The 10,935-nt window shown below is 35.9% G+C and overlaps 1 pseudogene; it reads left to right on the plus strand.

Moving 5' to 3' along the window:
• Positions 1 to 9,033: 9,033 nt before the first annotated feature.
• Positions 9,034 to 9,602, plus strand: LOC112623101 (annotated as a pseudogene).
• Positions 9,603 to 10,935: the final 1,333 nt, after the last annotated feature.

Raw genomic sequence — 10,935 nt, forward strand, 5'->3', positions numbered from 1 at the left:
TGGCCACTGCACTCCAGCCTGGGCGATAGAGCGAAACTCCGTCTCAAAAAAAAACAAAAAACAAAAAACAAAACAAAAAAAAAACAATGTTGCACTGCCATAAGAATAAACATATAGACGAATGGAATCTGCAGTTGAGAAGTCAGAAATAAACCCTTATGTCTATGGTCAACTGACTTTTTCCAAGAGTCCAAGACTATTCAATGGGAAAAGAACAGTCTTTCCAACAAATGGTGCCGGGACAAATTGATAGATATGTGCAAAAGAATAAAGTTTGACACTTACCTCACACCATATACAAAAATTGACTCAATGGATTAAAGAGCTAAATACAAGAGCTAAAATTATAAAACCCAATATTTGGGAAACCACTGCCTTATAGAAAGCTTATACATTTGTACTACAAGGCAAATACAGGAATGTTTATAGCAGTATTATTTAGAATATAAAAAATCTGGAAGGTATCTGAATGTGTATTCACAAAAACAAACACCAGAAAATAAATAAATTAATTGTGATATACCTGTGCAGGGGAATACAATACCACAATGTAAAGTGAATGGTCTCCAGGTACATTCAATAATACGGATGAATATCACAAACCAAAAGTTGTGGAAAAGAAGGCAGACAAAGAATAAAAAGACAATATAGATATAAAGTTCAAAAACTGGAAAATAAATTTTGTCTTTTGATTCATACACATGAGGTGTATTAGTATCAAGTAAGGAAAACAGAGAGCACACTGATTATTTTAACAGGATGTATTAGGTGGAATTGGTAAAATGGGTATTGGAAGACTAAAAAGGCTAAAAGGAACAGTAGTAACATCATGAAACAGCTACCACCCCAAGAGGTGAGGAAATACATGTGCAAGAGGTGGGGTTATTAGAAGCTCGAAGCTTGGAGAAAGGGACTCAGTGCTGAAGCCAGATCTCTGAGGAGGGGTCACTGGCCAGCTGGTGCTGTGATCTCCGAGAGGATATGATGAGGTTGGTTCTGGGAGTGTGGAAAACAACACTGAAAACGTGAACTAATTGCTGCTGGAACTTACTGCTGCTACAGAGTGAAGTGCTGCTGGGATGATGCTAACGGGAAGAGAACAACAGAATTGAGAGTTTATTCTCTCTTTTCCAGCTTTCCATTGTCCTTTTAGAGTCCTCCACTGCTAGATTCTGAGAGAGGGTATAGGGTGAGGTTTGCAGTCCCAGCCCCAGCTTCACAAAGCAGAATGTAGAAGTGTGAACAACATTAATATAAAGTTCAGAAACATGCAAACTTAACATATTCTCTCATAATGCATATATATGTGGCAAATCAATTGAGAACAGTAAAAAGAATAATAAATATGAAATAATTATTCTGCAGAGGAAGAAAGGAAGATGAGATTGAGAAGGGCAGATTTAGGGCTTCAAAGTATTGGCAATATTTTATTTCTTCAGTTTTATTGGGTAAATTTGTATTTGCAAAAAAGTATTTTAACTTTTATATATTGCATTTTTGTGTGTATGTCAATATGAATGTACATTCAAATTTTCACAGTAAAATATACTTTATAATATTTAACACTTAAGTTGTTAGAAGCAATTAAAATACAGTAAAAATTTTTAAATCTTAGGAAAATCACTTTGTACATACCAATTAATATAGGTACTGATAATTCAATTAAAAATTGAATTGACTCATTAAACAAAACAGTATTAAGTTTGCTTTTTAAAGAAACTTCAGAAATATAAACCTGCTCCAAATGAAAAAAGTCATAGCAGCATCTTAAGGGAAAAAACATTCTCTGGGAAGATGCAACAAGGCCCAAGCAATAGTAAAACTCGTGGTAATTTTATTGGCTGAGTGAAATTAAACCGATTAATTTCTCCCATCACAGTCCTAGAGCCTTGGGGAATGCAGCAGAATATTCTATTGCATTGTTCAGGCAGGGAAAAGTGTGTGTTTCCAGGTGGTGGCTTTGCACCTTCAGTTAATAATTCTAATAAATTCACCATGATGATACTTGGCGTCTGGAAGAGCTATTTGCAGCTTCTCTGGATGCATCAGAGCAATCCACCCTCCACAAAAGGCATGTGCACTAAGGATGACAAGTCAAAATGCAGATGAGCCCTCCCTAAAAGGGAAGGAGCCAACCTTGGCCTCTCTGCACAGCACGAGAGTATCTGCCTGCAGTTGTGGGCAGCAGCAATCTCCTGTGGTAAATATTCTTCAAAGGCCCCTGCTCTGAGAATTCAAAGGCAGTTTAAGGATTCTTGAAAGCTTTTCCTTGTCTTATTTCTCCATGTATAGAAGAGCCCCATACGTGATTTAATGTTCTGCTGTCATTGTCTTGAAATTATTAGTAATTTATTAACAAGAGGCCCCTTGTGTTTTCGTTTTGCTTTGGTTCCCCCAAATTTAACAGCCAGTACAACTCCTATTCTTTCTCTTCCAAAATTAATGTAATTCAAGCTTTCTATTTTCCTTCCTCTATTTCAGTCTTACTTCATTAATTTTGGTTACCAAGTTCTGACTCTTTACATTTTTGTTCTTTTTTAAATTTTTCTCTCTCTTCCTTCATTTCTCTTTTTCTTCTCTGCTACTTATTTTCTCAGTAGTGGTTAACAGAATGGGCTCCACTGCCTGGGTCAAGTACAATTTTGCAACCTATGAGCTGTGAGAACCTGGGCAAGTTACTCAATCTCTTCTTGTCCTCATCTGTAAATTTGGAATAATAATTTTACCTACCTTACAGGATTTTGTGAGGGTTAGTTATGTTAAGTATCTGTAAAGTGTTAGAACATTGCTTACACATAAGTGCTCAGCAAGTATTTATTAAATAAGTAACCTTATATTTATATTCTTTCTCTATATATTTCATTTTCTACTTTGATATTCTTTATTTTTAAAATTCTCCCCATACTTTATATACTATTTTGATATTATTTAATCAAGCTTTAGTTAATTTCATGTATTATATCTCCTCAGTGTTTTTATTCTTCCTATACTTTATACCTTAAGTAATTTTTTAAAAATCCAATTATGGATTTCTTTTTACTGCTCCTTTCTGGATAACCTCTTCTTCTGTACTGTTGTAACTTCCCTTATTTATCTCTATATTGTTTTGGTCCATGTTTTCACATTTGAAATGCTTTGCATCGTTTCCAGATATTTTATATTTTTTTCTTACAACCACTTCTCTATAAAGCTCTTCTCTTTCAATGATTAAAGCTCACAACATTCCTCAGATGGTTTTGCTTTTCTCTGACTTCAGAAGTGGATTTGTATAACTTTTATTCTTTTGCTGTCCTTTTACAATTTTTTACACAAAACTCTCCAAATTCTAGCTTTCTTTTTTCTTTCTTTCTTTCTTTCTTTTTTTTTTTTTTTTGAGACCGAGTCTGGCTCTGTCGCCCAGGCTGGAATGCAGTGGCGCGATCTCGGCTCACTGCAAGCTCCGCCTCCCGGATTCTCCTGCCTCAGCCTCCCCAGCTGCTGCGTCTACAGGCCCCCGCTGCCAGGCCCGGCTAAGTTTTTTTTTTTTGTTTTTTGTTTTTGGGTTTTTTTTTGTTTTGTTTTTTTTTTTATTTTTAGTAGAGATGGGGTTTCACCGTGTTAGCCAGGGTGGTCTCGATTTCCTGACCTCGTGATCCGCCCGCCTTGGCCTCCCAAAGTGCTGGGATTACAGGCATGAGCCACCGCGCCCGGTCGCATTCATTTTTTCTCATTCTGTATCTTCTTTTAGTATTGTTTCTTTCATTACTACAGTGTCTATTTCTTATCGTACACTTTCTTTTCACTGATTTTCATATCTTATTTTTCTTTTTTCTCTCTCTTCATTCTTTTTATCTTTATACTGTTCCCCCTCAATTTCTATTCCCTCTCTATTCATACTGTCTTATTTTATTAAATGTTTTATATTCTTTTACAAATCATCTTTATATTTAAGTTGAAAATGTTTTATATTCTTTTTATATTTTATTTTATTTTATTTTTTGAGATGGAGTCTTGCTCTTGTTGCCCAGGTTGGAGTGTAGTGGTGCGATCTTGGCTCACTGCAACCTCTGCCTCCTGGGTTCAAACGATTCTCCTGCCTTAGCCTCTGGAGTAGCTGGAATTACAGGCATGTGCCACCACGCCTGGCTAATTTTTGTGTTTTTAGTAAAGACGGAGTTTCATCATGTTGGCCAGGCTGGTCTTGAACTCCTGACCTCAGGTTTGTATTCTTTTTAAATCATCTTCTGTTAAACAATATTTTTGATTTTATTTTAACACTGCTTTTAATTATTCTTTTAATTTTTAGTATCGATAATTTAGAAATATATTTAACAATTCAGGTATTATTTTAAAATATATTTTCCCTCCTTGACGTCTTTGCTTAAGTTTTGTTTTTTTGTTTTTTTAACTCTTTGATATTTCAGATTGTCTTAAAGTAAAATCATTTTCCTTTTGTAAACATTGCTATTTTCATATTGGTTTATTACTTTACTTTCTTCTTCCCAAACTTTCCTTTGTAGGATTTTACATAACATGCTGTAAATAAAATGCCATAATAATTATATATTTGTGTTCTCTTTCCTCTTTCCCTGCATATCTGGATATCAATTTATAACCTTTGTCTCCTTTTCAAGCACTTTCTCTGACTCACTTATTGGTTGCTGTTTATTCTAAAAGTGTGTTCGCAACTTTTCTATATTTTAGCCATCACCAATACTTTTTTTATCTTTTGGTAATTTAATTATGTTTCTTTTTAATATTTCCTCTTTTTGATTTTCTTTTTATTGATACTAATTCTTCATTTTATTCCTTCTTTACCTACTTTTTCTCTCTTCCCTTTTTGTTGTTTATTGCATCTAATATATTTTAAATCTTCTTTCTATTTAATTCAATATACTCTGAATTTTCTATCTTACTAATCCTGTTTTTCTTGTTTTGTGTGTGCATAAACTTTATTGAGGTATAACTTATGTACAGAAGAGTCATTTTAAGTTGTACAGTTTCATCATTTTGACACACACACACACACACAATGTCACAACCACCTCAATCAGAACATTTTCTTCTCCCCAAATTTCCCACGTTCTTTTGCAATCAGTGCACCCTCGACCTGGGCCCAGTCAACCAACGGCTCTAATTTCTATTACATTAGTTGTGACTCATAAGATTTATTACAAATGGAGTAATAGAGTATCTCTTCTTTACTGTCTGGCTTCTTTTTTTTTTTTGAGACAGAGTCTCACTCTGTCGCCAAGGCTGGAGTGCAGTGGCATGATCTCGGCTCACAGCAACCTCTGCCTCCTGAGTTCAAGTGATTCTCCTGCCTGAGCCTCCTAAGTAGCTGGGATTACAGGTGCGCACCACCATGCCTGGCTAATTTTTTAATTTTCAGTAGAGACGGGTGTTTCACTATGTTGGCCAGCCTGGTCTCGAACTCCTGACCTCAAGTGATTCCCCCACCTCAGCCTCCCAAAGTGCTGGGATTACAGGCATCAGCCGCTGAACTGGTTCTGCCTGGCTTCTTTTATTCAGAGTAATGTTCTTCAGATTCATCCACATTGTTGTATGTATCAGTGGTGCATTTCATTTTATTGCTGAGTAATAGTTCATTATATGAATATATAATTGTTTGTTTGTTCATTCACATATTAATGGACATTTAGGTTTTTTCCAGTTTTCAACTATTTCAAAAAAAGCTGCTACGAAAATTAGGATACAGTTCTTTGGGCATGTCTTTAAATAGATAAAAACTGTCCGATAATTTCCAAACTATTTGAACAACTTTACATTCTCACCAGGAACTTAAAAGTTTTAGCTGCTACACATCCTTGCCAACACTTGGTATTTTCAGTATGTTAACTTTAATAACTTTAGCCAGTCTAGTGGGTGTGTAGTGGAATCTCACAATGGTTTTCATTTACATTAGCCTAGTGAATAAAGATGTTGAGCATTCATTATTGAATGCTTTATTGGCCATTCATTAATCTTATTTTATGAAGTATTTATTGAAACCTTTTGCTCCTTCCTCTTCCTCTTCCTCTTCTTCTTCTTGACTGAGTCTTCCTCTTTCACCAGGCTGGAGTGCAGTGGCACAATCACAGCTCACTGCAACATCTGCCTCCCAGGTTCAAGCGATTCTCCTGCCTCAGCCTCCCAAGTAGCTGGGACTATAGGCACACGCCACCATGGCCAGCTAATTTTTGTATTTTTAGTAGAGACGGGGTTTCACCATGTTGGCCAGGATGATCTTGATTTCTTGACCTTGTAATCCACCTGCCTTGGCCTCCCAAAGTGCTGGGATTACAGATGTGAGCCACCGTGCTCAGCTGCTCCTTATTTAATAGGTATTATGTTGTTGTGAGGTTGTGAGGTAAATTATATAGCCTAGATACAGGTTCATTGTAAGATATATGTATTACAGATATTTTCTAACAATTTTTGGCTATCCTTTTTCATCTTATTAAGGGTGTTTTTTGAAGAGCAGATTTTAATTTTAGTGAAATTGTATTTAAAATTTTTTGTTGTTAGTGTTTTCTATGTCCTAACAAAATTTTTCTTACCACAAGATTGTGAAGATTTTTTTTTTTTTTTTTTTTTTTTGAGATGGAGTCTCACTGTCGCCCAGGCTGGAGTGCAGAGGCATGATCTTGGCACACTGCAACTTCCATCTCCCTAGTTCAGACGATTCTCCTGCCTCAGCCACCCAAGTAGCTGGGACTACAGGCATGTGCCACCACGCCTGGCTAATTTTTGTATTTTTAGTAGAGATGGGGTTTCACCATGTTGGCCAGGCTGGTCTCGAACTCCTGGGCTCAAGCGATCTGCCTTCCTTGGCTCCCAAAGTTCTGGGATTGCAGGCATGAGCCGACTGGATATTTTCAATTGTCCTATCTTCAAGCTCAATGGTTCCTTCTTTCACATCCTCAAATCTGCTGTTGAGCACCTCTAGTAAATTTTTAAACTATTACACTTTTCAACTCTATAATTTCTATTTGGTTCCATTTTATCATTCTATCTTTTTGTTCTCTTTATATGTTTATATTCTCTTTACTTGTTTACACACCATTCTTTTGGTTTCATTCAGTTCTTTGTTCATGGTTTCCTTTAGCTCTTTAAGACAGTTGATTTAAAGTCTTTATCTAGCAAACCCAATGTCTGGGCTTCCTCAGGGATAGTTTCTGTCCATTTCTTTTTTTCCCTGTGAATGAGCCACATATTTCTGTTTCTTTATGTCCTGTAGTTTTTTGTTGAAAGTGGACATTTTGAATATTATAATCTGGAAACTCTGGATATCAGATGTTTTCACCTCCACAGGGTTTGCTATAGTTGATTTTTGATGTTTGAGGATTTCAGTCATCTGTTTCTTTAGTGAGTTTCCCAAACTATTTTTGCAAAGACTATATTGCTTGTCATGTGTTGTCACTGAAGTTATGTTACCTTAGCAGTCAGCCAGTGACTTGACAAAGATTTTCATAAATATCTGGAGGGAGAAAAAAACCAACACTCTGGTCTTTGCAGATGGGCTCTGAGCTGGCGTACTCCTTATCTCTAAGCCAAGCCACCTGCAACTCTGCCTTAGCTATCATCTTCTGCTTGCACGGACTCCAAAGATCAATCAGAGGTACAAGCCAAAGGTTCTCTTAGGACTTTTTGGAGCTTGCATCTGGCCCTGGGCATGCAGGTTGCATTTCCGCTTCCTAAGTCTGAGGTCTCCAGAGAAACAGAATCAATAGGATGTGTGTGCATGTGTACAGTATTCTGAATACTGCAGGGCAAGCTGGAGACCAAGCTGTAAGGAAACATAGAAAGTTATGTAATAACTAGATGGTAATTCAGTGTCAGGAGAAGGGCTGTTTATCCATTAAATGAAAAGGACTTCATCAACCCTGTTGGCTAACTGGAAAGTAAATTTATTTAATACCTTATTACATTTCATCACTTTGTCAACTTCAATTACACCTTTACTACATTTGTAAAAATATTAAATATGCTTCCTAAGCAAAGAAAGTTTTTCAGAACAAGCAAATTTAGCATTAATGACATAAATTACTCAGTAGTTAACCATATTCTATAAATATATTTTATTATTCATAAAATAACAGTATTGTACAATTAGTGCTCTGAAAAGTGGATTCATATTTATATATTGCTATTTATAGGTTATAAATATTACCTGTGTATAAAAAGTACAAAATATTTCAAGTTATAAGTTTACAATTAAAATACAATATTAGAATTTGAAATAAGATTGTTTTTTATTACATGGGAAACTATCTTTAAAATAGAACAGACTAATCCTGTAAAATGGGCTAGAACAAATGGTAAAAATGTGTATGCAAAGCCCAACTGCCACGTAAACTTAATCTGCTCTCTAGATATTTGAACAATACATGGCATCCAGCCTCTGGAAATCCCACAAAAATGTAATGAATTCATGTATAGTTGAGTATTTGTCCCTCTTTCATGATAGATTTGTCCCTCGTTCATGATAATTTCCATGTCAAAATTGAAATTTCTTTCTAAGAATTCAGTGATTGCTAAACTTTCATATGTGGAATATATTTATGCTGCTGTTTAGGCTGCGCTGGCTTCAATCAAAAGATCCAAGAAAATCGTGAATATTTTGTATTCAAGTGACACAACACTGGGAATCTTACCTGTCTTTCAAACTGGCATTGGGCTCATGGGGAACTCATTGCTATTCATTATATGTATGTACATCATCTTATTTCGGCCCCATCAGAAGAACCCCTTAGATGTGATTCTTATGCACCTAACTTTGGCTAACGTTATAACAGTTATCATCAGGGTGTTCCATATATAATGTCATCCTTCGGAATTAGAAGTACTTTTGTTGATACTTGTTGTAAAACAGGGCTATACATTTATAAAATGACACGGGACATTTGTGTATGTACTTCTTCTCTCCTGAGTATATTTCAGGCTGTTATTATCAGTCCTTGTCATTCCAAGTGGGCATGGCTCAAACCTCAAATCTCCCCATAATTTTTTCCCTTATTGATTTATTCCTAAATAAACAACATGCTAATCAATATGTGGGTCATTATAAGCACCATAGCCACCAGCAAATCCACTAATGTTGGACTTGGATATTCTCTGATATACTGTAAAACAAACATTTTATATACTACCATGCAACGATATTTCAAAGTGCCATGTTTACTCAAGGTTTCCTCTTTTTGTTCCTCATGATTTAGAGTAGTTTCTACATGGTGACTATTTTCTTAAGGCATCAAAAGACGGTCTTTCATATTCACAGTATCAGTCTCTCTCCACAATCTTTTCCTGAAACAGAAGCCACTCATGTTGTCTTCTTGCTGGTGAGCTGCTTTGTTTTCTTTTATGGGACTAATATGTGTCTTTCCACTTATATTAGCTCTATATATGAGAACAGCCTAATCCTGGAGAACAGTACTAGCTTTGTTTCATCTTCCTACCCAATTATCTGCACTTTGATGTTGATTAATTATGATAATAGAGTTTCCAGATTAACCTGTGCCATTTTAAATATGATTACTTCCCCCTGCTTACCACACAGCTTTCTATTGCATCAAAGGAATCCTGATAAAAATTATTTTAACTACAAGAGAATGCATTTTTAAATTTTTCTGAGTTTAGAAATTTAGTCCTTTGGCCTGGGAGCTCCAGGCTGCAATGAGCCAAGACCACGCCACTGAACTCCAGCCTGGGAGACAGCAAGACCCTGTCTGAAAAAAAAAAAAAAAGGAAAGGAAAGGAAAGAAGGCTGGGCGCAGTGGCTCACGCCTGTAATCCCAGCACTTTGGGAGGCCGAGGCAGGCGGATCACAAAGTCAGGAGATCGAGACCAACCTGGCTAACACGGCGAAACCCGTCTCTACTAAATACACAAAAAATTAGCCGGGCCCAGCTACTCGGGAGGCTGAGGCAGGAGAAAGGCGTGAACCTGGGAGGTGGAGTTTGCATTGAGCCGAGATCGCGCCACTGCACTCCAGCCTGGGCGACAGAGCAAGACTCCGTCTCAAAACAAACTAACAAACAAACAAACAAAAGAAAAAAAAAAAGAAAAGAAAAGAAAAAGAAGAAGAAAAAAAAGAAATTTATTCATTTGGTTGTCATCCTTGAAGAGAAACAATATATGATAAAATAAAAAATAAATTTAGTCCTGATTGCACCTAGGTAAAAATTTGAAAACAAAAATCCATTGCGATTCAATCTATGAAAGTTTCTTCAAGCATAAATGTGTACATTGCAGATGAGTATGTAAAGTGTAAAATACATACAGGTTCTAAAAACATGAAAAGTTATATCAATAAAAACTCTAATGTAGTAAAAATAAAGAAATGTAAGGACATGGTAAAAATCAAATTCAAAGTAGTGGTTATCTTTAAGAGGTTTGGAAGATGTGAAAAGAGTTGGGAATATAGATGACTTCACCTTCATTTGTAATTTTTTATTTCTTGAATTGGCTTATATGTTTATTAGTACTTCATATCTGTATATGTCCAAAATGCCCTGTAAATAAGTTTAAAATAAACAATATTTGCTCTTATTTCTATACTTTCTTGTATATTTCTCAAATTTGTAAACCATTTATTTGCACGAATTTTGCATTAAGTTTATAAAGTTGATTAGATTCATGGATTCCCAAAAGATGCTTGGCATGGAATACTATTTCTGTTTCCAAATAGACACATTGACATATGATTATGCAAATTTCATAGGGAGGTTACAGGATGGGAAGTTAGATACACTTCGTCATACTTCCGCCATTTTGTAGTTTAGACACAATAACTGACCAGCATTAATGTTAAAATAGAGTTCATAAGACTGATGAAATGAACTCTTTGTATTAGCCAGGCATGGTGATGGGCGCCTGTAATCCCAGCTACTCAGGAGGCTGAAGCAGGAGAATCACTTGAACCCAGGAGGTGGAGGTTGCAGTGAGCCGAGAATG

Source organism: Theropithecus gelada, chromosome 4 (assembly GCF_003255815.1).
Source record: "Theropithecus gelada isolate Dixy chromosome 4, Tgel_1.0, whole genome shotgun sequence".
NCBI lineage: Eukaryota > Metazoa > Chordata > Mammalia > Primates > Cercopithecidae > Theropithecus > Theropithecus gelada.